Source organism: Pteropus medius, unplaced genomic scaffold (assembly GCF_902729225.1).
Source record: "Pteropus medius unplaced genomic scaffold, Ma_sr-lr_union100, whole genome shotgun sequence".
Lineage (NCBI taxonomy): Eukaryota > Metazoa > Chordata > Mammalia > Chiroptera > Pteropodidae > Pteropus > Pteropus medius.
The window spans coordinates 19,786,005-19,811,244 of NW_024347791.1; the positions used below are offsets into that span (position 1 = coordinate 19,786,005).

The 25,240-nt window shown below is 31.2% G+C and overlaps 1 long non-coding RNA gene across 2 annotated transcripts in view; it reads left to right on the plus strand.

Annotated features, from left to right (window-relative positions):
• The window catches only part of LOC120615115 (uncharacterized), a 42,913-nt gene extending 18,287 nt beyond the window's left edge, over window positions 1–24,626 (plus strand). The window contains exons 2-4 of one of the 2 annotated variants that reach the window (XR_005656199.1): window positions 8,494–8,582; window positions 23,387–23,431; window positions 24,573–24,626. This is a non-coding gene — a long non-coding RNA (uncharacterized LOC120615115). Of the gene's footprint in view, window positions 1–8,292; window positions 8,583–23,386; window positions 23,432–24,572 lie in introns of those variants that run through there. The other variant, XR_005656198.1, reaches the window with a different exon arrangement.
• Window positions 24,627–25,240: the final 614 nt, after the last annotated feature.

The window sequence follows — 25,240 nt, forward strand, 5'->3', positions numbered from 1 at the left end:
ATCACAAGTTCATTTCTTAACACTGCTGAATAATATTTCATTGTTTACTTGTTCACCATTTTTGGAATGTTACTGTTGTTTCCAATTTTTGGTGAGTATGAATAAAGCTATTTTAAGCATTTCAACTTTCTATAATTAGTTTTTGCATGCTATACCTTTCCATCTTTTTACTTTTAACCTGTATATCTCTTTTTACTTAGTGTAAGTTTCTTGTAGACAGTATAGAGTTGGATCTATTTTTTAAGTCTAACATAATAATCAGTTTCTTTTAATTGATATTTCTAGACCACTGCATTTAATATAATTATTTATATGTTTGTCTTTAAATCAGCTGTCTTGCTAGTTGTTTTCTATATATTTCTGCACTTTTTATAATTATTTTCTACTTTTCTGCCTTGTTTATATTAATAATGTATTTTCTATGATTGCATTTTTCTCTACTATTGCTTCAGTAGTTACACCTCTTTTTACTTTGGGGTCCTTTATAATATATGTCTTTAACTTATCACTATCTACTTCCAAAAATATTATACCATTGATATAAAGTGTAAGATCACCATAATGATATATCCCCATTTCCTCCATTTTAGCATTTGTGTTATTGGTTTTTGTGCATTATACCCATACATATTTTATAGAACTCACAATCTATTGTTATAATTTTTGGCTTTAGATAATTATCTTTTAAAGGAATTAAAATAAGAAAAGTGTTTTACTTTTACCCTTATTTTTATGTTTATTGGCAATGCATTATTTCTGCTTTTATTTGTTAAATAATGTGTTTATTTCACTGTGATTTTTCATTTCTCCACCACTGAATCCAATTATTTTTTATTTATTGAGAAATATAATTGAGCACTTACTACACACTGAGCCCTATATCTTATATATTTATATATATATATATATATAAATATATAAAATCTCATATATAAAATATATAATATATATATATTTATATATATATATAAATATATAAAATCTCATATATATTTATATATATATATATAAAATATAGGCCCAGTAGTAGTAGTAAGGTAAATATATATAATATATATAAAATCATAGGGCTCAGTGTGTAGTAAGTGCTCAATTATATTTATATATAATTTTTATATATATAAAAATATATTATTTATATATACTTATATATATAAATATAGAGATATAGACATATATGGATATATAAAATTGTATATATATATATAAGATCTCATATATATATATATATATATACACACACTAATAAATAAGGCAAGGAACTTGGAGTTTAGTTAGAAAAACATATAAGCAGAGAAAAAATTGTAATGAAATGTGATAAGTTCTGTGATAAAGATATGTACTCAGTTTTACTTGCATTATGTGTACTTTGATAAGAGTAAATGCTAGCTTCTAATATTTAGAAACCAGAACTCAACATCATTTAATAACATCACAAAATAAGGAAGAAAGTTATTAATTGTTAGTGAAAATATTTAGGAAAGGTGAAGTTTGGTTAAAGTATGGAAGGTGGTGCTGGTAAAGTTATAATCTGGAGAAAGGCTTTGGAGAGTAGACATGACATTGATGCTAAATTTCACTAGTACTAGTTTACCAGAGATAAGGCTTGTGAGAGAATGTGCTATGAGATACTTTATGCATATAATATCATCTTATAGCATCTTCATAGCATCTCCTAAAGGCTACTCTTATGAGTCACATTTTATAAATAAGGTCATTTAGGCTTAGAAAAATTATTTAATTTGTTAAAAAATATACTAGTAGAAGCAGAATTGGACTTCACACTCATATCTAATACCAAATGCTTACTCCTATCATTAAAAAGCAATTTAATTCATTGAGTAAATGGATACCTATTTTGTATTTACAGTGTCAAGTACAATGATGAGGACTTGGGACATAAAGTAAGTCAGATATGTTTCCTACCTTTGAGTGATTTATAGGCACTTAACAAGAGCCACTGGGTAAACTGATAATGTAAGTAAGTTTTAAGGTCTATGATAGAAATATCAGCTGCCCAGTGAGTTCCCAAGGGATAAAGTGATCAATTCTCCCTCAGAAAAGTGAGCTCAGAACAGACCTCATGGTGGATGTAATATTCAAGCTGAGCCCTGGAACATAAACCTTTGAGCAATAGTTCAAAATCCAGATGATAGGAATAAGAAAGATTTTTCCAAGAAAAATGTGCAGCTTGAGCAAAGGCACAGAGGTGAGATTTTTCCAACAGGTGACTTACAACTGATTAATACATTGGAATAACTTTGATGGCCCGAGGAAATAGAACATTCAGAGTTGCTTTTGATGCCTTGTACTGCATAGCTTGGTAAAAACAAAACCAGGTGATGCACCTGGGGTAGGGGAAGTGATATCTCTTTGACATTGTACATACAATAGGGACATTTCATTGAACAGAATGATTTTGGATAAAGGTGAAAATGAGTAAATTTTCTTCTGAATTTATTAAAAACTGAAAATGGTAGTTTGATCAGGGAAAATAATAATGTTCACCCAGAATTAGTGGACACTATAAGGACAATTAGAACCAAATGTTAAATTTTTCACATATCACATTTAGAAAGCTTATGCATAAAGTATGTGAATTGCAAATTTTAAGTAATGAAATATTTATAAAGTTAAAACCTTGATTAGGCAGAGCAAAACTAAATCTGAAGAATTTCAACAGCTAAGGAGCAGTTGAGAAAGAAGACTGAAACAAGATTGGGCAATTGTTTAGGATAAAGTTCTCAAATTTAGCTGCATGTTAGAATCACCACAGGAGCTTTTAAAAAAATTCAAATATCCACGTTTTACTGCGTGCAATTTAAATCAGAATATCTGGATGTGAGAGCCAAGCATCAGTATTTTTAAAGATCCTCAGGTCATTACTACATGCAGAAACATTGAGTAACCAGTGGCCTAGACTAACTTCTACTTTGTTTTACTTCCTTAGGTTTATTTTATGTAGTTAAACTTTGCAGCCAAAAAGAAATAGGCTATTTTTTCTTTTTAAGACTTCTCATGAATGGAATTGGAATGCCTAATGGAATTTTAGAAGTCTACAGAAAGTTTTCGAGTTGCTTTTTTTTTATATTATAAAAATTCCTATGCTATCTTGTCTATCATCATATATTTTACAATAAGACATAAGTGATGATTTACTATTATGTGCTAAAAATCAGAGATGACATTAATGCATACAAAGTACTGTGCACATGGTATCTTTCCCAGAACACCTAAGCCACAAGAAAATATTATTGTGAATTCTCACTTTGTCCTGTGGATTGGTTCAGACAATGATCTTACCATCATTTTTATAAAAGAGGAAAGTGAGATTTAAGTAACCGAAGCTAGAATATAGGTTTATTGATGTTCATGCCAAGATAGTATCTATTATTCCTGTACCACTTGACAGACCTAGCTAAAGCTTAATGCTCACATGATTAAAGCTAGATATCAGAAATGCTATTTTTAGATAAAAAAGTGGCTAGTTTTTAAATCAATATATTTATCTTAAGGCATCATATTTCTAAAAAATAACTGGAGATTAAAGTAAGGTCTGTGAAGAGGCAACACCTAAAATAGGGGCTAAGGAAGAAAGATTGTCCCTGAGGATAATTCTAGGTACATTGTCTTTGAAATTTTGGGCTGCTATAACAAAGTACCATTGACTGGCTGGCTTATAAATAACAGAAATTTATTTCTCACAGTTCTGGGGGCTGAAATCTGAGATCAGGGTGCCAGCACGGTCAGCTTGTGGTACGAGCCCTCTCTGGTTTGCGGAATGCTGACTTCTTTTGTATCCTCACATGGGAAAAAGAGAAAGCTAGCAATACGGCATCTTCTTATAAGGACACTAATTTTATTCAAGATGCTGCCATCCTCATGACCTGATTATCTCCTAAAGTCTCCACCTTCAAATACCATCACATTGGGGGATGGATTTCAACATGTAAAATTTGAGGGGACACAAACATAAAGTCCATAACATATTAATCCACATGCAAGTCAAGAAATACTTATTAAACACCTACAATGTCCTTAACAGTCACTAGTCACCATGGTGCAAATAAACAGAAGACAGTTTCTTGTATAAGGGGATTGCAGTATATTCATGCGAAAAAGACAACACTTGCTATAAAATCACCTTGTAATCTAGTGTGTAATTGTTCTGTGATGTTAATGAGAGAAACTTCATCTTTTACTATCATAGCGTGAGAGGTCAATTCTCTTTTATAATCTCTCTCAAATATTATACAAAATTATGTTAAACTCATAGTTTAGAAGATATACATCAGAAGAGGAGATTAACATGAGAAACTTTAAGAAGATTTTGTTTTGTCTAAATGGTAAGGAAGGCTATGGAAGATAGGAGAGCTCTTCAAACAAAGGAGCAATACTGTACCAGATATAAAAAATCCATTCATGTTCTTCTAAATTATTCCTCATGTTAAAAACATGCAATGAATAGGGAAAACAAACAAACAAAACCTCCAAATTTTTCATGTCACAATGTCTCTTTAACTAATAAATTCATCCATCAGCTTCTCCTTCACCAGAATATGAGTTCCTTATTGATAGGGACAGTGTTTTATGAATTTTAATTTTGCACAACATAGAGTTCTGCATATGAAAATAATTTTGTAATTGTAGAACTTACTTTAAATTAAGATAAAAGCACAGCTAACATCATATTAAATTGTGAAAAACAAAGTTTTTCTCTAAGACTGGGAATAAGACAAGGATGCCCACTCTCATCACTTCTATTCAATATAGTGTTGAAAGTCCTATTTAGAGTAACTAGAGAAGGAAAAGAAATAAAAGACTTCTAAATTAGAAAAGAAGTAGTAAAATCGTCTGCTTGCACATGACATGATTGTATGTATATAGAAAATCTTAAAGACTCCACTGAAAAACTGTTAAAACTAATCATTGAATTTAGTAAAGTTGCAGGATATAAAATCAATATACAAAAATCAGTGGTGTTTCTATACACAAACAATGAACTATCCAAAAAGAAAATTAAGAAAACAATCTCACAATAGTGTCAAAAAGAATAAAATAAGAATAAATTTAACCAAGGAGGTGAAAGACTTGAATATTAAAAACTACAAAGCGTTGATAAAAGGAATTTAAAAACAAACACAAATAAGTGAAAAGACAGCTCATGTTCATGCATTGGATGTCTTACTAATTATTAAAATGTTCATACTACCCCAAATGACCTGTAGATTCAATGCTATACCCATCAAATTCCAATGGCATTTTTAAAACTGAAATAGCAAAACAACCCTAAAATTCATGTGGAGACTCAAAAGACCCAGACTACCTTAAATGATCTTGAGAAAGAAGAACAAAGCTGAAGGCATCACCTTTCTTGATCTTGAAATATATCACAAAGCTATAGTAGTTAAAACAGTATAGTACTGTCATAAAGACAGAATATAAAACAATGAGACAGAATGGAGAGCCTATAAATAAATTTATGCACTTATGGTCACTGATCTTTGACAAGGACACCAACAACCCACAATGGAGAAGGATAGTCTCTTCAATAAATGGTGTTGGGAAAACTAGGTATCCACATGCAGAACAATGAAATTGGACCCTTGTCTCGACGATATAAAAATCACCTTGAAATGGATTAAAAATTTAAATGCAAGATCTTAAAATGTAAAACTTCTGGAAGGAACTATAAAGAAACAACTTTTACATTGGTCTTGACAATGATTTTTGGGATATGACATCAAAAGCACAGCAGAAAAAGCAAAAGTAGAGAAGAGAAACTACATCAAACTAGAACTCTTCTGAACAACAAAAGAAATAATCAACATAATCAAAAGGCAACCTATGAAATAGAAGAAAATATTTGCAAACCATTTATCTTATAAGGAGTTAATATACAAAATATATTTTAAAAACTCCTATGACTCAATAGTAAAAAAAAAAAAAAACAACAAACATTAAAAAACAGGTAGTGGACTGGAATAGTCATTTCTCTAAAGACAGACAAATAGCCACCAGATATAAGAGAAGGTGCTTAACATCACTAATGACCAGGGAAATGAAAATCAAAAACACAATGAGATGTCACCGCACAATTGTCAGGATGGCTTTTATTAAAAAGAGAAGAGATAACTAGTGTTGCTGAGGGTGTGAAGGAATAGAAATCCTTCTACACTGTAAAATTGCATAGCAGTGATGGAAAATTGTATGGAGGTTCCAGTAAAAATTAAAAATAAAATTACCATGTGATCCAGCTATCCCTCTCCTGGGTATATGTCCAAAAGAGTTGAAATGAGAATCTCAAAGAGATATCTGCCCTCCCATCTTCACTGCAGCATTATTCACAGTAGCCAAGATGTGAAAACAATTCAAATGTCCATCGACAGATAAATAGATAAAAAGAAAAAAGTGGTATATGCATCTAATGGAATATTATTCAGTCTTCTAAAAGAGAGAAATCTTAGCAATGGTATGGTTGTACTTGGAGGTATACTAAATAAGCCAGTCATAGACAAACAGATATTGTGTGATTCTATTTATAGGAGATTTCTAAAATAGTCAAACTCAAAGAAGCAGAGTAAAGAATGATGTTTGCCAGGGGCCAGGGGAAGAGGAAATGGGGAGTTGTGCTCAATGGATATAAAGTTTCAGTTATGCAAGATGAATAAATTCTAGAAATCTGCTGTACAATATACTGCCTATAGTTAATAATGCAGTATTGTACACTTAAAATTTTAGGAGAGCAGATCTCATGTTCTTACTAAAAGAAAATACCCCCTCCCCTCTAAAAAAACACAAAAAGATAACAGGAAACTTTTGGAGGTGATGGATATGCTTATTACCTGAATTGTCAGTGATGGTATTAGAGGTGTATGCATATGTCCGTACTCTTCAAACTATGTACATTAAATGTGCAGTTATTTTTATATTAATTATACCTCAATAAAACTGTTAAAGTATTGAGAAAAAAGATAATGAAGCATCATTTAAATTATTCTTGGTCCACCTACTTAATTCTACATCAAAAATTTTTCTCTCGTCTAATATCAGTACCTAAGAACATCGATTTTGGGCTGTGTAGGCCAAACTGAAGGTCTAAATTCTTCATCCTGACAGAAATTTAAATCCTTTCACTTATCATTTAGATAATTTGACATTGTATAGATATATCTTATACTAGCTTACTTTAGTAAATAATGCATCGAAAATTCACTATGACATAAGATGACCTTAATGATCTGCGTAAATTCTGTAACATGAGGAAGCACACATTTGCTAAAACAAGCATTTTCATATTTTAGTAGAATACTACCAACTGTGAAATGAGACAGCATATTTTTTTCTATTGTAAATGCAATTTATTTTTGCCTGTCTATTTGAGAAGACTTTTAAACGTACATTTTTAGCTCTGCATTTTTCTATTTCTTAAGATGTACCTATTCTGAATCTTTAACAAAAAACCGTGGTGCCCTCAGTTTTGTTAACCTTCCATAATGAACCACTCACTTGCTTTCCCTTTCTGCCGTTGCAGTGGAAAGGCATGGGACACTGGCACACATTGTGGATTTTTAAAAATTAAACTGGAAAAATTAAACTTTTAGTAATTTTAAGGGTTGAAGAAAGTCCAGTATGCTCAAAGAGAGTTTTTTACATGGTGCCTAATAGATAATTTTTAAATATGGACCAAAAATAGAATGTATTTCCAGCTGTAAAAATACATATTTCTATCTGTATACTTTAATATTACTGAATAGAATGCAACTAATATTTTTTGACTATCTACTCTATGTCAGGAACTATATTATTTCATCAACCATATAGGGAAAATAATTCAGGGTGGGCTAAGGTGATCAATCACAGAGATTGATTTGAGCATAGATTGTTTGGTATTGATTTTTATTATTTTCCTTGTACCTATTTTAAGTATACATTCTTGTAACTCTCACTATCGTCAAGATATTGAAAATTTCCATTACCCCCCAAAAGATTTTCATGTCCATTTACAGGAAACTTTTCTCCAAACCCAATCCAGGCAACTATTAATTGATTTCTGAAGTTTTCCGGAATATCTAAGCCTAAGGAAACTTTTTCTCTTGTTTTGCCTATTCTTGAATTTTATATAAATAAAATAGTACAGTATGTATTCTTTTGGGTCTGGCTTCTCTGTCAGTATAGTATTTTGAGATTCATTTGTGTGTGTCATGAGTTTGCTCATTTTTATTGCTGAATAATATTTCGTGGAGAGTATTACACAATTACTTCCTCTATTCAGCTGTTGATGGCTATTAGGTTGTTTTGTAGTTTGGGCTATAATGAGTAAAACTACTATGAACATTTGTGCACAAATATTTTTGTGAATATGTGTTCTTTATTTATATTCCTGAAATCCCAAAGAGTGGAATGGCTGGGTGATATAAGAAGTATATGCTTAACATGTTGAGAGACAGTCAAACTGTTTTTCAAAGTAGTTGTACTGTTTTGCATTTCCAGCAACAAGGCATGAAAGCTACCACTGCTCTGCATCTATCACCAAACTTGGGAAAAATCTTTTCAGTTCTAACTGTTCAAGTGGATCTCATGTAAGTTGAATTTAACATGCATTTCCCTGATTTACTGATAATGAGCATCTTTTTATATCATTTGACATTTCTGGTCATTTATATATCTACTCTTGTGATATGTACATTCAAATTTTGCCAAATTATATTGTGTTGTTTCTCATATTGATGAGTTGTAAGAATTTTTAAATATATTCTGGATACAAGCTATTCGCTAAATATGTTCACCAAGAATAATGGGAATTATCTTCCAGACTGAAGACTGTTTTTCTTTTTCTTTTTCATTTCAGTGATGGCTTCCAAGACCACAAGGTTTTTATTTTGATGGTGTGATTTTTCCCTATTTTAATGGTTGCGCTTTTTGTAACCCGAGCTTTTCCTCTATGTTGTTTGGGGCTGTGACCCATGTCAATTTAATTTTTATGTATAGTGTGTAGTAAGGTCATTGTTTCTCTTTTCCCCAAATAGGTATTTAATTTTTCTAGCATAGTTTTTTGAGACTGTTCTTTCTCCATTAATATACCTTGGAATCTTTGTTGAAAATCAATTTATATATATGTGAAATTCAATTTTTGGACTTTCTGTTTGGTTCCATTGATCTCCCTAACTGTACTCATATACCAATAACATACTCTCTTTATTATACCTAAGTTATTTCCATTGTTCATTATGGAAATGTAAATGTTTTCTATTTTTCCTTATATTCCATTTTACTCTCTTCCTAAGTTATTTATATTTATATTATATTTCCATAAATTTTTAAATCAGTTTGTCAAATCCTCAGAAAAACCTGCTAGGAATTTGGGATTACACTGAATCCACATATCAATTAAGAGTGAATTGATATCTTAGTATTATCAAGTTTTCTAATATATTTTAAGTTCTTTGATTCTTTTTTAAAGTATATATTTTATTTTATTTTCTACCTTTTTGTTGTTAGTCTGCTGAAATACATTTAACTTTTGAGTTCTGCTCTTATATTCTGTAACCTTGTAAAAATCACTTACTGGTTGTGGTAAATTTTTTGTAGATTACTCAAGATATTTTTATATACATAATGTTGTGAACCATGAGTGAAGAAATTTTACATCTTTATTTACATCTTCATTGCTTTTGACTTCTTTTTATTGCCTTAGTGCACTCTCTAGAACTTCTATTGCGACGTGTGTAATAGAAGTATTAAGATGAATATCCTTTATTTTTTCCTGATCTTAAGAGGAAAACATTCAGGTTTTCACCATTAATTTTTTCATAGTTATCTTTTATCAGGTTGAAAAAGTTTCTCTATATTCTAGTATCCACTTTTTTCTATTCTATTCTAGAAAATACAAAGTTTCTTTCCATTTCTAGAAAAACACTTGTCTGCTTTCTTATATCTTTGTGTTTTTGATTTCAAGATAATACTGGCCTCACAAAATGAACTGTTAAGCTTTTTTCCTTCTCCAATGTTTTCTGAGACATTTTCACATTTTTCCTTTTTTTAATGTGTGGTAGAATTAATCATTGAAGCTTATGGATACTGTCATACTTGTATACTGCAAATATCACTCTCTTATGTTTTTATTATTTTTCAGTTCAATACATCTTATTTTCTTCTGTGATTTCTTAAACTAAATGGCATTATTAAAAATTAGCCATTCAATTTTCAAATATTTGAGGATTTCCTTTATTTGTTAGTAATTTTTACTTTAATTCAATTGTTGGAAGATTTAATTCATTTTAAATTTATTAAGACATTTTAAAGTCCAACAAATGTTCTATCTCCATGACTATTCCATGTAAGCTTGAAAAGAATGTGTATTCTGCTGTGGTTTGCTAGAGTGTTTTATCAGTGTCAATTAGGTCAAGCTGATTGACAGTTTTGCCTAAGTCTTGTATATCACTATTGATTTTATGTCTACTTGTATTATCAAAGACTGAGAGGGGAGCATTGACATCAACTTTTGATTTGGCTGCTTCCCTTTAATTTTTTTTCAGTTATTGCTTCATATATTTTGAAGCTCTTGTTAGTGGCATGTAAGTTTAAAATTTTTGTATCTTCTTGATGATATTACCCTGTATCATTATAAAAATACCTCTCTTTATTCACGATGTTATTCTTATTCTGGTGTACTTTTTTCTGACATTAATATAGCCACTCCATCTTTCTTTAAGGTTTGCGTGGTATGCCTTTTTCCATTCTTTTATTTTTATCCTTTGTCTCTATTTTTAAAATTATATAGACAAGATATAGTGGGTATTGATTTTTTTTTAATCCAATCTGAAAATTTATGCCTTTTAATTAGAATGCAGACCATTTACATTTAATATGATTATTAATATTGTTATGTTTAAGTCTATAATCTTGCCAGTTGTTTTGCATTTGTCCCATCTGGTCTTTGGTCCACTTTTTTCTCTTTTCTTTCCTTAATTTGGATTGAGTACTTTTTAAGTATTTCATTTTATTTGTAGAATTAGTGGTATCTTTCCTTTTTAAAAATATTTTTTAGTGGCTGTATTTGGATTTACAATATGAATCTTTAACTTTCCACACTGTACTTTTGAATAGCACTATACCACTTCACATAAAATATAAGAAATTTATAACAATATAGTCCAATATATTTATCTTGTCTTAGAGTTATTACTGTCATAGCTTTATTTCCACATAAGTTATAAATTCCACAATACATTGTGAGGAGGTTTTCTTTTTTTGGTCTACTTTTTTTGTTTGTTTGTTTGTTTGTTTGTTGGCTACAGCCAATTATCTACTAAAGAAATTTAAAAATGAAGTTTAAAAAATTATGAATATTTTCATCATTCTGTTGTTCATTCCTTTGTGTAGAAATAAGTATACATCTGGCATCAACTTTTCTTATTGTGGAGAACTTTCTTTAATATCTGATCCCCCACTCACCCCAACCCCCCATTAATCCCTCTTTCACTAATTTCCAAACTTTCATTCAGTATAAAGTAATTTGAATTGTTATCTGGTAGATGAAATTATGTGGGCTGTACTAAGAAGTATTGGCAATCATTTAATTGCAGCTTCCTAGTATTTTAAATGTCAGGGCCTTTTATATATTTTGATTTATAACTTAGAAATAAACCAAATGATGTTATTATATTTTGCTGTGGTTGTGACTTAGATATCCATTTACTATCTGGTCTAAACTATGACATAAAATTGTTCTGGGGAAAATAAACTTGTATTGAATTTACTTTAAGCTTGCTGAAAAGATTTAAAGAATAGACTTTTTAAAAAATCTCTGAAATACACAATGAGGAAAGATGGTTATTCCATTTGGATATCTAGTAATGCTCTAGTCATATTTTATAATGTAGATTTGGGTTCATCTTGTAAGGCTGTCAATTCATGAACTAAATTTAGTATTGTGTCCATTTTTTCTTTCCTATTTTGCACTATATATATCCCTTGTTTTCCACTTAGAAAAAACCATAACTGAGGCTCAGTTCTCCATAAGAACATATTAGTGTGAAATTGCTTTATATTGCGTTGCTCTCAGGAAATAATCATTTTAGATGAATTTTGGGTAACTTTTTATGGGGAGAGAAAATATAAAAACTGTAAACCTAATATAGTAGATGGAAATTTAATGACATCTGAAAAATTGTGTTTGAGAATTCCTGAGCTGGTTTACTGATATGGAGTATCTAGTTTCACACTTTTCCATTTTTGTTCTTTAAGCAACTTCAATTTTTTAAATTTTTTTAGTAATACTTAATGGTTAAAAAAGAAAAAGAAAGTATTGTAGGCATTTTATGTTATCTTATTAAATTCTCTCAATATCATCTTAATAAATAGACGATAAGCACTTTTAGAGACACATAAACTGAAGGTCAGGAAGTTAAATTATTTGCATAATAAATGGAAGAACTAGTATTTAAATTCTGTTCTTTCCTTTGCACTTATACCATCGACATAAAAGTGTAAAATTCCGTTTAATTTTTCATCTAATTTTCTCTTCTTTTCTTTTTTTCATTTTGTCTCCTTCTCTGTGTCTCTATCTCTGTTTTTCTCTTTCTTTCCACGCACTTGTAATGACGATTAAGGAACAGAATCAGTGATTTATCATGTCTAAAACTTTGGAGTCTTCCTTTCCTCTTCTCCATCTTAGTCATCTCACAGACATTTGGTCAGAAAACTCTGTTGGATTTTACTTCAAAAATCTTCATTTTATGACCTTTTCTTACCACTTCTACCAAAATAATTCTACCACTTTGCCTGGGCCACCAGTAGTTCTTCCTTAGATTACTGCAATAACCTCTTGTTAGTAATCGTTGCTTCTGCGTCTTACTTGCAAGATAGTAACTTGAAAACTTAAGATGAATCATGTAATTATTATTGGTTCCCATTGTCGCAGAAGAAAGCTACATTCCTTACCATTGCCTCTAAGGCCTTACATAACTGGACTCACCTCTCTAGCCTTATCTGCTATTCTTCTTTATTCTCTTATTTACTCTCTCGGGGTTAAGGACCTTCTTTATCCTTCTAGAGCATGTTAGCTTTATTCCTAACTTAGGCTTTTGTACTGACTTACTCTGCTTGGCATGTTCTTCCTCCAAATATCTGTAGTGATGATTACCTTACTCCATTTAAGATTTATTTAACTGTCTTTTTTTCATCTGGCCTACCCTGACCACTGTATTTAAAGTCACAATCCATATTCCCAATCTTCCTTATCCTTTGTTTTATTTCCATATTTCTAATATACTATATAATTTAATTTTTCACTCTCTTATTTATCTATCTATATCTCTTTATGACAAAATACAATCTCCAAAAGGGGAGAGATCTTTGTTGCAATCACTGATCTGCTCAGTACACACTCAAGAATGGCTTAGGACACAATACATACTCCAGTAATGAATGAATAAATAAGTGCTATATAGAGGGAGTTGTCAGAATGAAGAGTTTTCAGAGGTAGAATGTAGGATGGGGGCTGGAAGCAGAACGAAGTAGGAAGATGTAGATTTAAATCCTGAAATGGGTGGCATAGCTCCAAAACATGTCTGTCTAATTTAGATCGAAAGGAATGTGACTGTAAGTGCTGGAATGCATAAGCATTCACAGTTCTATGAAATAATAATGTTTTGGAGAGATGTCTTCTTTTTTAGATGATCAGTTAAATATTCTGTCTAATTTTTTTTTTTTTTAATTCCTCGTGGCCTTTACTGAACCCTCAGAAGGAAGAAGTGAAATCCTAAACAATTTCCTGATGTTTAGCTTGGATTATGGCTGAGAGAACATCTTATATCCTAGAGACTATTATTTTAAAAAAGGGAAGAAAAGCTCTCTTTATTGAATCCAGGAAGAAGTATTTTTTCACTTTAGTATTTTTGAGTGATAAAGTTGTAGGAACACAGGCTTTCCTCTGACAATCCAATAGATTTTGTTGGGGGGAAAACACATACAAATAAAAACAATTTATTCCTCACTATCACAAGATGGATCATAAGATGTATAAAGTTTTAGTGACTCATCTGGGGTCAAGAAGTTGAGAATGTGTTCCTGAAGGCAAATTGATATTACTTTATGTTTCTGGACAATAGCTTTCAACTAAGCAAAATTGTCATTTAGAGAATCAACCAGGGGAAGAAAAGCCGGGTATATTTCATTTTCTAATTCAAAATAAATCCTTTTTGAAAGGAAATGTTAGTGAAAATATATTAAATTGAATCTTCTCAAAAATGACCATCTTAAAATATGGATCTTAAACTAGCTAAAAATATCATTTTTTAACCCTGTAGATATTGATGCTAAACCTAACTTCAACAATGAAAAAAATTAAAGACTCTTTTTATAATTAAAATACACTTTTAAAAAAAATCTAGAATAATTTTATTTAAATTGCATTTTCAGTTATCTTTAGTACATACCTTTACAAAGTTGAGAAAACATTGATCTCACTTACTATGTATAGCAGCACCATTTAGATACTTATTATTTTGATAGTTTGTACATGAATTTGCACGTATTAGTAGAAATCATTTTTTAAATTTACAAATGGAAAATGTTTTCTTCTTTATCTTAACCTCTGATTTTCCACAATCAAAATCAACTTACAGGTGAAATACTCCCATCATTCCATCTTACATTTACAGAATTTCCAAGACACAAATTTATAAAATTTTGTAATTTCAATCTGTTTTGATTGACTATATGCATAGATTTTCCAACTTTCACACCTTGAACTTCCATATGTATTTGTTCCTAAAGTCAATCTTAAAATCATCTGAAAAGCAACCGTGTTCAAAATAATTTTTCTCCCATTTTACGGAAGATAAGCATATATCTAATCTACCCCAAGACCTGCTAATGGATATTGCTCAGGCTTTTAAAATCTAAAAAACAACAAACTAAGGAAATACATTTTAAAATCTATCTTTCCCTGTCATATATATTACTGTTAAGTGTGAAGCCTGGCTTTAAAAACAGTTTTGAAACATATAGGATGTGTCTGTTTCTTCTTCCATACATTGATAGAAATGTCAAAAAATGCCTAGCTTTGAAGCAAAAGAATGATAAGAAGCAGTGAAAGCTAAAAATGTCCATTTCCATGTATTTGAATATAACTAATACTTGTAAGTTCTCAGTATTAATTCCTAAAATTGTTGTATATTAGCAATGCTGACTCTTTTTGAACATACCAGAATTTTTATAGCACATTGAATAAAACACATAGCCAAAATTTTGTGTAATTTCTTTTAGAATCTGTATGCATTATAAGATAGCTAAAAATATTTTATTATTAATAATGGGATAAAATTTTAATACAAAATTAATCAATCCTTATTTTAAGTTATCTAAGATATTTAATATTTTCTAATTTTCACTATCAAATAAAAATTTATGCTAGCTACTAGACTGCTTAGTTTTAAGCTAAATATATCTTTCTCTTTCATTAAATTAAAAAAAATTTGTATAAGGAAAATATAATACATATATACAATGGAATATTACTGGGCCATAAAAAATGAAATCTTATCATTTATGAGGACATGGATTGACCCAGAGAGTACTATACTAAGTGAAATTCAGAGAAAGACAAATACCATATGATTTCACTTATATGTGGAATCTAAAGAACAAAATAAACGAACAAACAAAACAGAGACAGACTCACAGTTACAGAGAACAAACTGATGGTTGCCAGATGGGAGGAGATTGGAGGCTGGGTGAAAAAGATGAAGGGGTTAGAAGTACAAATTGGTAATTACAAAATAGTCATGCAGATGTAGAATACATCATAGGGAATATAGTCAATAATATAGTAACAACTGCTTATGGTGCCAGGTGGTTACTAGACTTGTTGGGAGGATCACTTCATAAATTATATAAGTGTCTAACCACTATGTTGTACACCTGAAACTAATATAAAATAATATTGAATGTCAATTGTAATTGAAAAAATAATTTAAAAAAGCAGCATTTGTTCATGATATGTAAAACATTAATGCAGTTATATTTTTATTTTTATTCTTGGTTTTAATTTAAGTAATCCCCAAAGGTAAGTAACAGAGTTGCATACACACACACACAATGATATCTCATTATAGTCTTAATAATCATTTCCATGATGAGTAATACTTTTGAACTTTTTTCTTTATTTTTATTGTTTATTTGGATATGCTGTTTATGAAGTGCCTATTCAAGTATTTTTCTCACCTTTCCATTGAGTTATTTTTTCTAATTGCTTTGTAGAAATGCTTTATATATTCTGAATGTGAGTATTGATTTGATATGTGTACTGAATATTTTCTTCCAGCCTGGTGCATATCTTTTCACTTTCTTATTAAAGTTTTTAAGTTCAATTTATTATTTTTCCTCTATTTTTAGTGGTTTTTTTTTTTTGTATCTTAGTAAAGAAATGCTTGCATTACCCAATGTAAAGCTGATATCAACAATATTTATTATACTACCTTTCTGTGGTCCATTGTGAATTAACTTTTGTGCATGATGTGACAAAGGAGTTAAGATTTATTATTTGTTTGCTTTGAAATTAGAGATCAACTGCAAAAAGAAATCAGGAAGAACCACAAATATGTGGAGATTAATCAACATGCTACTGAAGAATAACTGGGTCAGAGAAGAAATAAAAAGAGAGATCAAGAGATACATAGAAATGAATGAGAATGATAGTACAACATATCAAAACTTTTAGGACATGGCAAAAGTGGTCATAAGAGGAGAGTTCATATCATTACAGTCCTATCTTCAAAAATAAGAATGAGCCCAAATAAACAACCTAACGCTTCATCTTAAAAAATTAGAAAAAGGAGAACAAATAAAATCAGCAGAAGGAAAGAAATAATAAAAGAAATAAATGCTTCATCTTAAAAAATTGGAAAAAGGAGAACAAATAAAATCAGCAGAAGGAAAGAAATAAGAAAAGTTCGAGTAGAAATAAATGAAATTGAAAACGAAACAAAATGATAGAAAAAATAAATGCAACAAAGACCTAGTTCTTTGAGAAGGTTAATAAAATGGACAGACTTCTGGCCAGACTCATTAAAGAAAAAAGAGAAAGGACACAAATCAACAAAATCAGGGATGAAAGAGGGGAAATTACAACTGACATTGCAGAAATACAAAGGATCATACAATAATACTACGAAAAAGTATTTAACACCGAATTTAATAACCTAGAAGAAATGGACTAATACTTAGAAAAATACAACCTTCCTAGGCTGAATCAAGAAGAACTGGAAATTCTAAATAGACTCATCAGCAGTATGGAAATTGAAACAATCATCAAAAACCTACCAAAAGGTAAAAGTCCAGGACAAGATGGCTTCACCAGTGAATTCTACCAAACATTCAAAGAAGATTTAATACCTCATCTCCTCAAACTCTTCCAAAAATTCGAAGAGGAGACAATACTTCCCAACTCATTTTATGAGGCCAATATTACTCTGATAATAAAACTTGGTTAAGATAACACACAAAAAAAGAAAACCACAGACTAATATCTCTCATGAACACACATGCAAAAATCCTAAATAAGATACTAGCGAACCGAATATAGCAACATATTAAAAAGATTATATGCCACGATCAAGTGGGCTTCATCCCAGAGGCACAGGGAAAATTATACTTAATAGTGAAAAAGTAAAAACCTTCCCTCTAAGATCAGGAACAAGGCAAGGCTCTCCACTCTCGCCTCTGTTATTCAATATAAAATTGGAGGTCCTAGCAAGTGCAATCAGACAAGAGAAAGATATAAAAGACATCCAAATAAGAAACAAAGAAGTTAAACTATCACTATTTGCGGATGATATGATTCTCTATATAGAGAACCCTAAAGACTCCACAAGAGCACTGCTAGAAACAATAAGCAAATACAGCAAAGTTTCTGCATACAAAATTAATGTTAAAAAATCCATAGCATTCCTATATTCTAATAACGAAGCATCAGAAAAAGAAGTGGAAAAAGTAATTTCTTTAGCAATTGCAACAAAAAGAATAAAATACCTAGGAATAAATTTAACAAAACATGTGAAGGATCTATATAATGAAAACTACAAGACCCTATTAAAAGAAATTGAAGAAGACACAAAGAAATGGAAAAATATTCTGTGTTCTTGGATTGGAAGAATCAATATTATTAAAATGACCATATTACTTAAAGCACTATACAGATTTAATGCAATCCCCATCAAAATCCCATTGGCATTTTTTAAAGAAATAGAACAAAAAATCATCAAATTTGTATGGAAGCACAAAAGACCCTGAATTGACAAAGCCATCCAGAGAAAAAAGAACGGGGCTGGAGGCATCACTCTGCCCGACTTCAAATTATACTACAAAATGACAGTAATCAAAATGGCATGGTATTGGCAGGAAAACAGACACACGGACCAGTGGAGCAGAATCGAGAGTCCAGAAGTAAACCCATATTTATATGGGAAAATAATTTTTGACAAAAAAGCCGAAAACATACAGTGGAGAAAGAAAGCCTCTTCAATAAGTGGTTCTGGGAAAACTGGAAAGACACCTGCAAAAGAGTGAAACGAGACTTTTGTCTATCACCACACACCAAAATGAACTCAAAATGGATTAAGGACCTGAATATGAGATCTGAAACAGTAAAGTGCATAGAAGTAAACATAGGAACTAAACTTAAGGACTTTGAACTTAAAGAGGATTTTATGAATTTGACCTCAAGGGAAGTAAAAGCTAAAATAAATGAATGGGACTACATCAAACTCAAAAGCTTCTGCTCAGCAAAAGAAATCATCCACAAAATAGAGAGATAACCATACAAATGGGAAAATATATTTGCAAGCAATGCCTCTGATAAGGGCCTAATATCCAAAATATACAAAGAACTCATACAACTCAATAACAACAACAAAAAACAAATGATCTAATCAAAAAATGGGCAGGGAACCCGAACAGACAGTTCTCCCTAGAGGACATACAAATGGCCAACAAATATATGAAAAGATGCTCAACATTGCTAGATATTAGGGAATTGCAAATCAAAACCGCAATGAGATACCATCTCACACCTGTTAGAATAGCTATAATCAGCAGGACAGTTAATAATAAATGCTGGGGAGGATATGGAGAAATAGGAACTCTCATACATTCCTGTTGGGACTGTAAATTGGTGTAACCACTATGGAAAACAGTATGGAGGTTCCTCAAAAAACTAAGAATTGATCTACCATATAATCCAGCTATCTCTCTACTGGGTATTTACTCGAAGACTTGAAAACCCATATCTGAAAAGATATTTGCACACCGATGTTCATAGCAGCATTATTTACGGTGGTCAGGACATGGAAGCAACAGAAGTGTCCTATAATAGATGATTGGCTAAAGAAGCTGTGGTATATATATATACAGTGGAATATTACTCAGCCATAAGAGGAGATGAAATACTGCCATTTGTGACAACATGGATAGACCTCAAGATAATCATGCTAAGTGAAATAAGCTAGACAGAAAAAGTTGAAAATCACATGATATCACTTATATGTAGGATCTAAAGCGAAAAGCAACAAATGAACAGGACAAACAGAGACTCATGGGCATGGACAATGGACTAGTGGTTACCAGAGGGTAGGGGATGAGGGAGAAGGGGAGAGGTAGATGCAGTAAAGGGGGTCAAATATGGGGGGGTTGAAGGAGGGCGAAGTGGGTAAAGGAGATCAAATATATGGTAGCTGAAGGAAACTGGACTTTGTGTGGCAAACACACAATAGAATATACAGATGTCAAATTATAATGTACATCTGAAAATTATATAATTGTGTTAACCAATGTTACCCCAATAACCTTAATTAAAAAAATTATTATTTTTTCATTAATCTATCCATTGATTCAGTATTATTTATTGAAAGTACTATCCTTTCCCAAGTGAACTGTGGTTACTGTTACCCAGTCCCTTTCAGAGCCACAAGGAGATCTTTCTTTTATTTTTCCCTTTTTTTTAATTCTTTCTTTTTTTTCTCTTGCTTTTTTACTCTTTTCTCTTCTTTGTATTTTTGGAGATCTTTTCTTAGTCTTTATAATGAATCTTGATGAATTCCCTAGAGAGAAAGCCCACAAAAATGCAAGGCTTCCCAGGATTATCCCTAGTGAGTTTCTGAGTATCGTATTAGTTCTTGTTCAACTTCCGGCAATTCATCAGAATTGTCATTTAAGTGTACCTACAAGTTTTTAGCTCCAGTAGCATCTTCTCCACATAAGTATATCTCAGGGGTTGTGTCTCTGGTTGAACTTGTCTATCCAGATTTCAGGATGCCGGTTTGTGGTTTGTCTTGTGACTTTAGTTCTTTGATGTGTGCAAGACAAGTCATTGATTATCAACTTGTCTCATTTTGATTTTTTTGTTTCAAGGACAGGAGTGACGACTTCCAAGCTTTTTGCTCGTTGGATCTGAAATTGGAAGTCCCTCTCAATTTACATTTTTGAACTTATAGAATATAGAATATATAGAATATAGAATATATAGAATATAGAATATAGAATATGTATAGAGAATATAACTGTTCTTATGTTCTTGTCTGCTAATTTAATATCAGTGTCTATTCTGGGTTGGTGTTGGTTGATTAATTTTTCTTCTCACAGTGGGAGATATTTTCTTACTTATTTGGAAACCATGTAGTTTTCGATTGGAGACCAGATGTGAATTTTATCAATTTGTTTGCTGGATATTTTCATAATCTGATAAATATTCTCATTTTATTTTGGGATGCAGCTAAGTCACTTGGAAATAGTTTGATCCCTTTGGGTCTTGCTTTTTAGACTTCTTAGGAGGGACCACAACAGTGCCTATTCTAGATCTAATTATTACCCACTACTGAAGCAGGACACTTCTGTGTATTCTCCCCAGTAACCATTAAATCTTGAGGTTATCCAACTTTCCTGCTGGGAAAGAGTACTATTCCTGGATTTGGGGTAGTGTGTGTTACTTCTAATCCTTTCATGTGATTATTTGCCCAATTTACTTAGCATTTTTACACATGTGCTGATCCTTCAACGATCCCTAGGGTACTCTCTTTGTGCGGTGTTCTCCTTTCTGGTACTTTCTTGATAACTGTAACTGCCTTGGTGTCCTTGGACTCTCAGGCCCCCTCCTCAAATCAGGAAGTCTGCCAAACTCCTGTCGGGTTCCCTCTTCTTCAGCAACATCCTGGAAACTTTCTCCAGGCAGTAAGCTGGGACAATCGTAGGGCTAATCTTATTTGTTTCCTGTCTCTAAGGAATCCCTGTCACTTGTTTCCTAATGTTCAGTGTCTTGAAAATCATAATCTCACATATTTTGCCAGTTTTTTTTTTGATTGACAGGAGGGTAATTCTGATCCCTGTTTCTCTATCTTGGCTAAAAGCGAAGTTCACCCATTGCTAGTGAGTACTTGTAATGTGGCTAGAGTAAATTGAAATGTGCTGTTTATATAAAATATACACTTGAGTTTGAAATCTCAGTAAGAAAGAATAATGTAAAATATTTACTTAATATTTTTATAGTGATTATATTTTGAAATAAGAGATATGAATATTGGATAAAATAATATATATTCTAAAAATTCATTTCCCTTGTTTCTGCCTTTTAAATATGACTCGTAACAAATTTTAAATTATGTATTTCCATTATGTTTCCATTGGAAAGTACTAAATTAGACATTCCACAGAACATCATGTTTATTCACTATAAATTGATAACATCATATTAACAGTACTAGAGGCAGGAAGTGGAAAATATTTTGGATGTTGTATTAAAATACATATGCTCCAGAGAGTGAGGTGTAACATATTAAGATTTAGAGACCTGCTACCGCGACAAATTTTTTAGGGGTCCTATGTTTTGTGCATGCTCATATCTTGTGATAGATATCTATGATCAGAGGATATAGGTGGAAGATAACTGGGCCCGGTTAGCTTGATAGGTTGGTATGAGACAAAAATGGACTACTGCTATGGGACAGCAGATGCAGCATTTAAAGATAGTGTCAAGGAAGATCCTTCTGCTGGGGATAAACTTTAGCAATAGCCTTGGTCTTTTACTTGCTTAAAATCAAGTGATCCACTTTGCAATGAGGTTCTGACAATGGGTACATGACCATATCCATGTCATGTAGAAGCTATGGACCTCATAAAACATTGAAATGATCTTTTAAAGATATAGAGGAAGACCTAGCTTAGACATATACTTTGAAATAATAGCCAAATGTGATGCTGTGTTCTCAATGGGTAGAATAGATTGGTGTAGGTACCAAGTCACTCTTAGTGATTCACCTGAAGAATCTGTATTTCACACCCATGAAAATTTAGGCTCAGTATGGTAAGAGGTCTTGGTTCTCAGGCAAAGGGTATGATAAAGTTACAGTTGTGCTTACCAGTGAACACAGGTAAAAAAACAAGGCAAAAAAGCCATTCCAATGATACTTTATATATATATATAGTATATAGATTATATACTTTATATAATGATACTTTATATATATAGTATATAGATTATATATATAGAATATAATAGTATATAGAATATAATAGTATATAGAATATAATATATATATATATATATATATATATATATATATATATATATATATCCCACAAATAGAGAATTTCTCTGTCTTGGATAGTCTTTGGAGAAATATCTAGTCAATTGGATGACACAATGCAAAATATGAGATTCGAATTTATGATTGGAAAAGAACAAACAGATAGTCAAGCTTTTTTTTTTTCTTTTCACCCCTCTTGCTCATAGAATCAGCAGTAAAATCAAGTTATTTAGGCTCATTTTTAAAAATAATAAGAGCTCAATTTGAAATAGATTTAAATTATTTTTTAGAAAAATGTATAAATTTTAAACTACTTGTCAAGAAAATGTATAAAATATTATAAGAATTTAATACTTCAAATTCTTACTGTTAAATGTTTTTGATGTATATGGTATAATTTAAAATAACTATAATTCATAAGAAAATTTTATAATCAAGTATATAGAAAAGTTTATTTTGAATTAGGGGGATTATTTTTCAGGTCAGTAAAATATTACAATTACAAATTCTTTAATTTTGTAGGTATGTCTCCTATTGTGATTTTACAACAATTATTCTGCAAATAAAATTATTCCTTTTATCCACGTGAATTTTAAAATGAGCCCATATCAACTAAGGGCAGACTTCTTACAAATTACATTATGAGATAGTTTTTTGGGATTCCTATACAGGTATAATAAGGTGTGTCACCTTTCTGAGATGGAGTTTTGAAGCCCTACTGAAATAGGTAATAAAGTGAAATAAGTAAAAACTAACCAAATATTCAATTCAGAATCTATGGACATATGATTATATTTTCTTTTCAGTGTTGAAGCAAGAAAAATTATTCTTCAGTCCTTTTATTTCCAAAGGTAAGGGAAAGAAATTTCATTTTTACTCCTCAAGACTGATATGTATGGAGAAAATAATTCCAGCTACTATACCCTTTCTATTACTGTTTCCTAGGGGCAGGGAGTAATATTTTTGGCTAGCTTATTGGAAAAGGAACTGAGATGCTTAGTGTGGCCACTTCTGGTCATCTTTATATCCATCTGCCTATCGATAGTGTATTGTGGTTGGCTCTCTGCATTATGATAAACTGCCTTCCTCCACAAGGTGATTTGAGTTGTCTTAGCTTATGCCAGGAACTGAGTATTAATCAAGAGCGAAGCATTAGCAAGTCTGTTCCAACCTCCACAATCCCTGTCATTTTCATCTCTGTCTGCCTTCTATATTGGGAAAGACAATGGGTATTATGGACTCTGAATCTTTCAGTATGGAGCATGCTTCACTGTCCCATTGAGAATATTGTTTTCTCTACCAAATAAGTGAAGCCTATAACTTAGATTCCATATATGTAGATATGCTATCAGGTCACCGTTCTAATGTTATTTGAGGTTTGATTTTATGTTTGCTCACTCCTAAGAGGGTCAGTTGATTTCAGTGCATTTGAAGAATTTTGGTTCAATCTAGTAAATCAATGTTTGGTAAAAAGGGTTAAATAGGGAAAAAATCTTCACTGCTAATGCAAAAATACTGTAATGACTCACTTGTAATGGGTCAGTGGTATCATATTCAGAATCAGAACAGGTATTCATGGACCTGCCTCAGGGCAGAGAAATGGATGCCTTGTTTTTTTAAAATTTCTCTTAGCCTTTGATAGAGGAAAGAATGATATTTATATTTATTTTATATCCAAATAATTGACTGCATGACCTTGAATTTTCTCATTTTCATAGCTTATAACTGGTATTTCAGGTCACAAAATAACAAACCTCATAACTAATTATTAAATATTAGTGGCACAGGTTCAATTGATCTAAAATATATACTCTAGTTCAATAGCTAAACTTTATTTGTGAGACAAATTAAATTATCACTTTTATAGTTATGATTTTAACATTTACCTTTCTTTTGTGCAGATTTCTTTCAAGTAACTGATAGATAGAATTGCTTATTATTTAACATGGCTCTGAATTAACTAGTGTGCAATATGTTGTAATTATTTTCTAGGCAAATGTATGTTCCAAAGAGTGCATTAGAAAATATGGTAGTGTCATGAAAATGGTAAGTGTGAGGTTCATCTTATACAATGATTAATGCTACACTTACAAAGTGTTATAGTTGTGGATGGATGAAGATCAGCTGAGTCCCAGATTCAAGAATTGGAGTGTCATCATTCCAATATTAATTAAAAAGTAAAAAACTCAATCCAAATGTCTTATGCCATAGAGTGATAATCTAAATTATGATTTTTATACACAAGCTATCTCCAGAATTTAGATGTTTTTAGTTATGTCTGTAGCAATGGTGGGGCAGGGCTTATTCAGAACCTATTTTTTAAAATTTTATTTTATTATTAGTTTCAAGTATACAGTACATTGGTTAGGCATTTATATAGTTTATGAAATGATCTTTCTAATTACTCTTTCTCTCCTCAGGCTCCACACCTAGTCATTACATTACTGCTCACTGCATTCCCTATGCCGTGCTACCTATGTCATGCTCCCCATCCTTGTGACCATTTATCAACTACTAATTTGTACTTCCTTAACTCTTCACCCCTTTCTTTCAGCCCTCTAACTTCATACCCCTCTGGTCATCACAAGATTATCCTTTATATTTGTGAGTCTGTTTTTGATTAGTTTGTTCTTTTTGTTCCTTAGATTCCGCATGTTAGT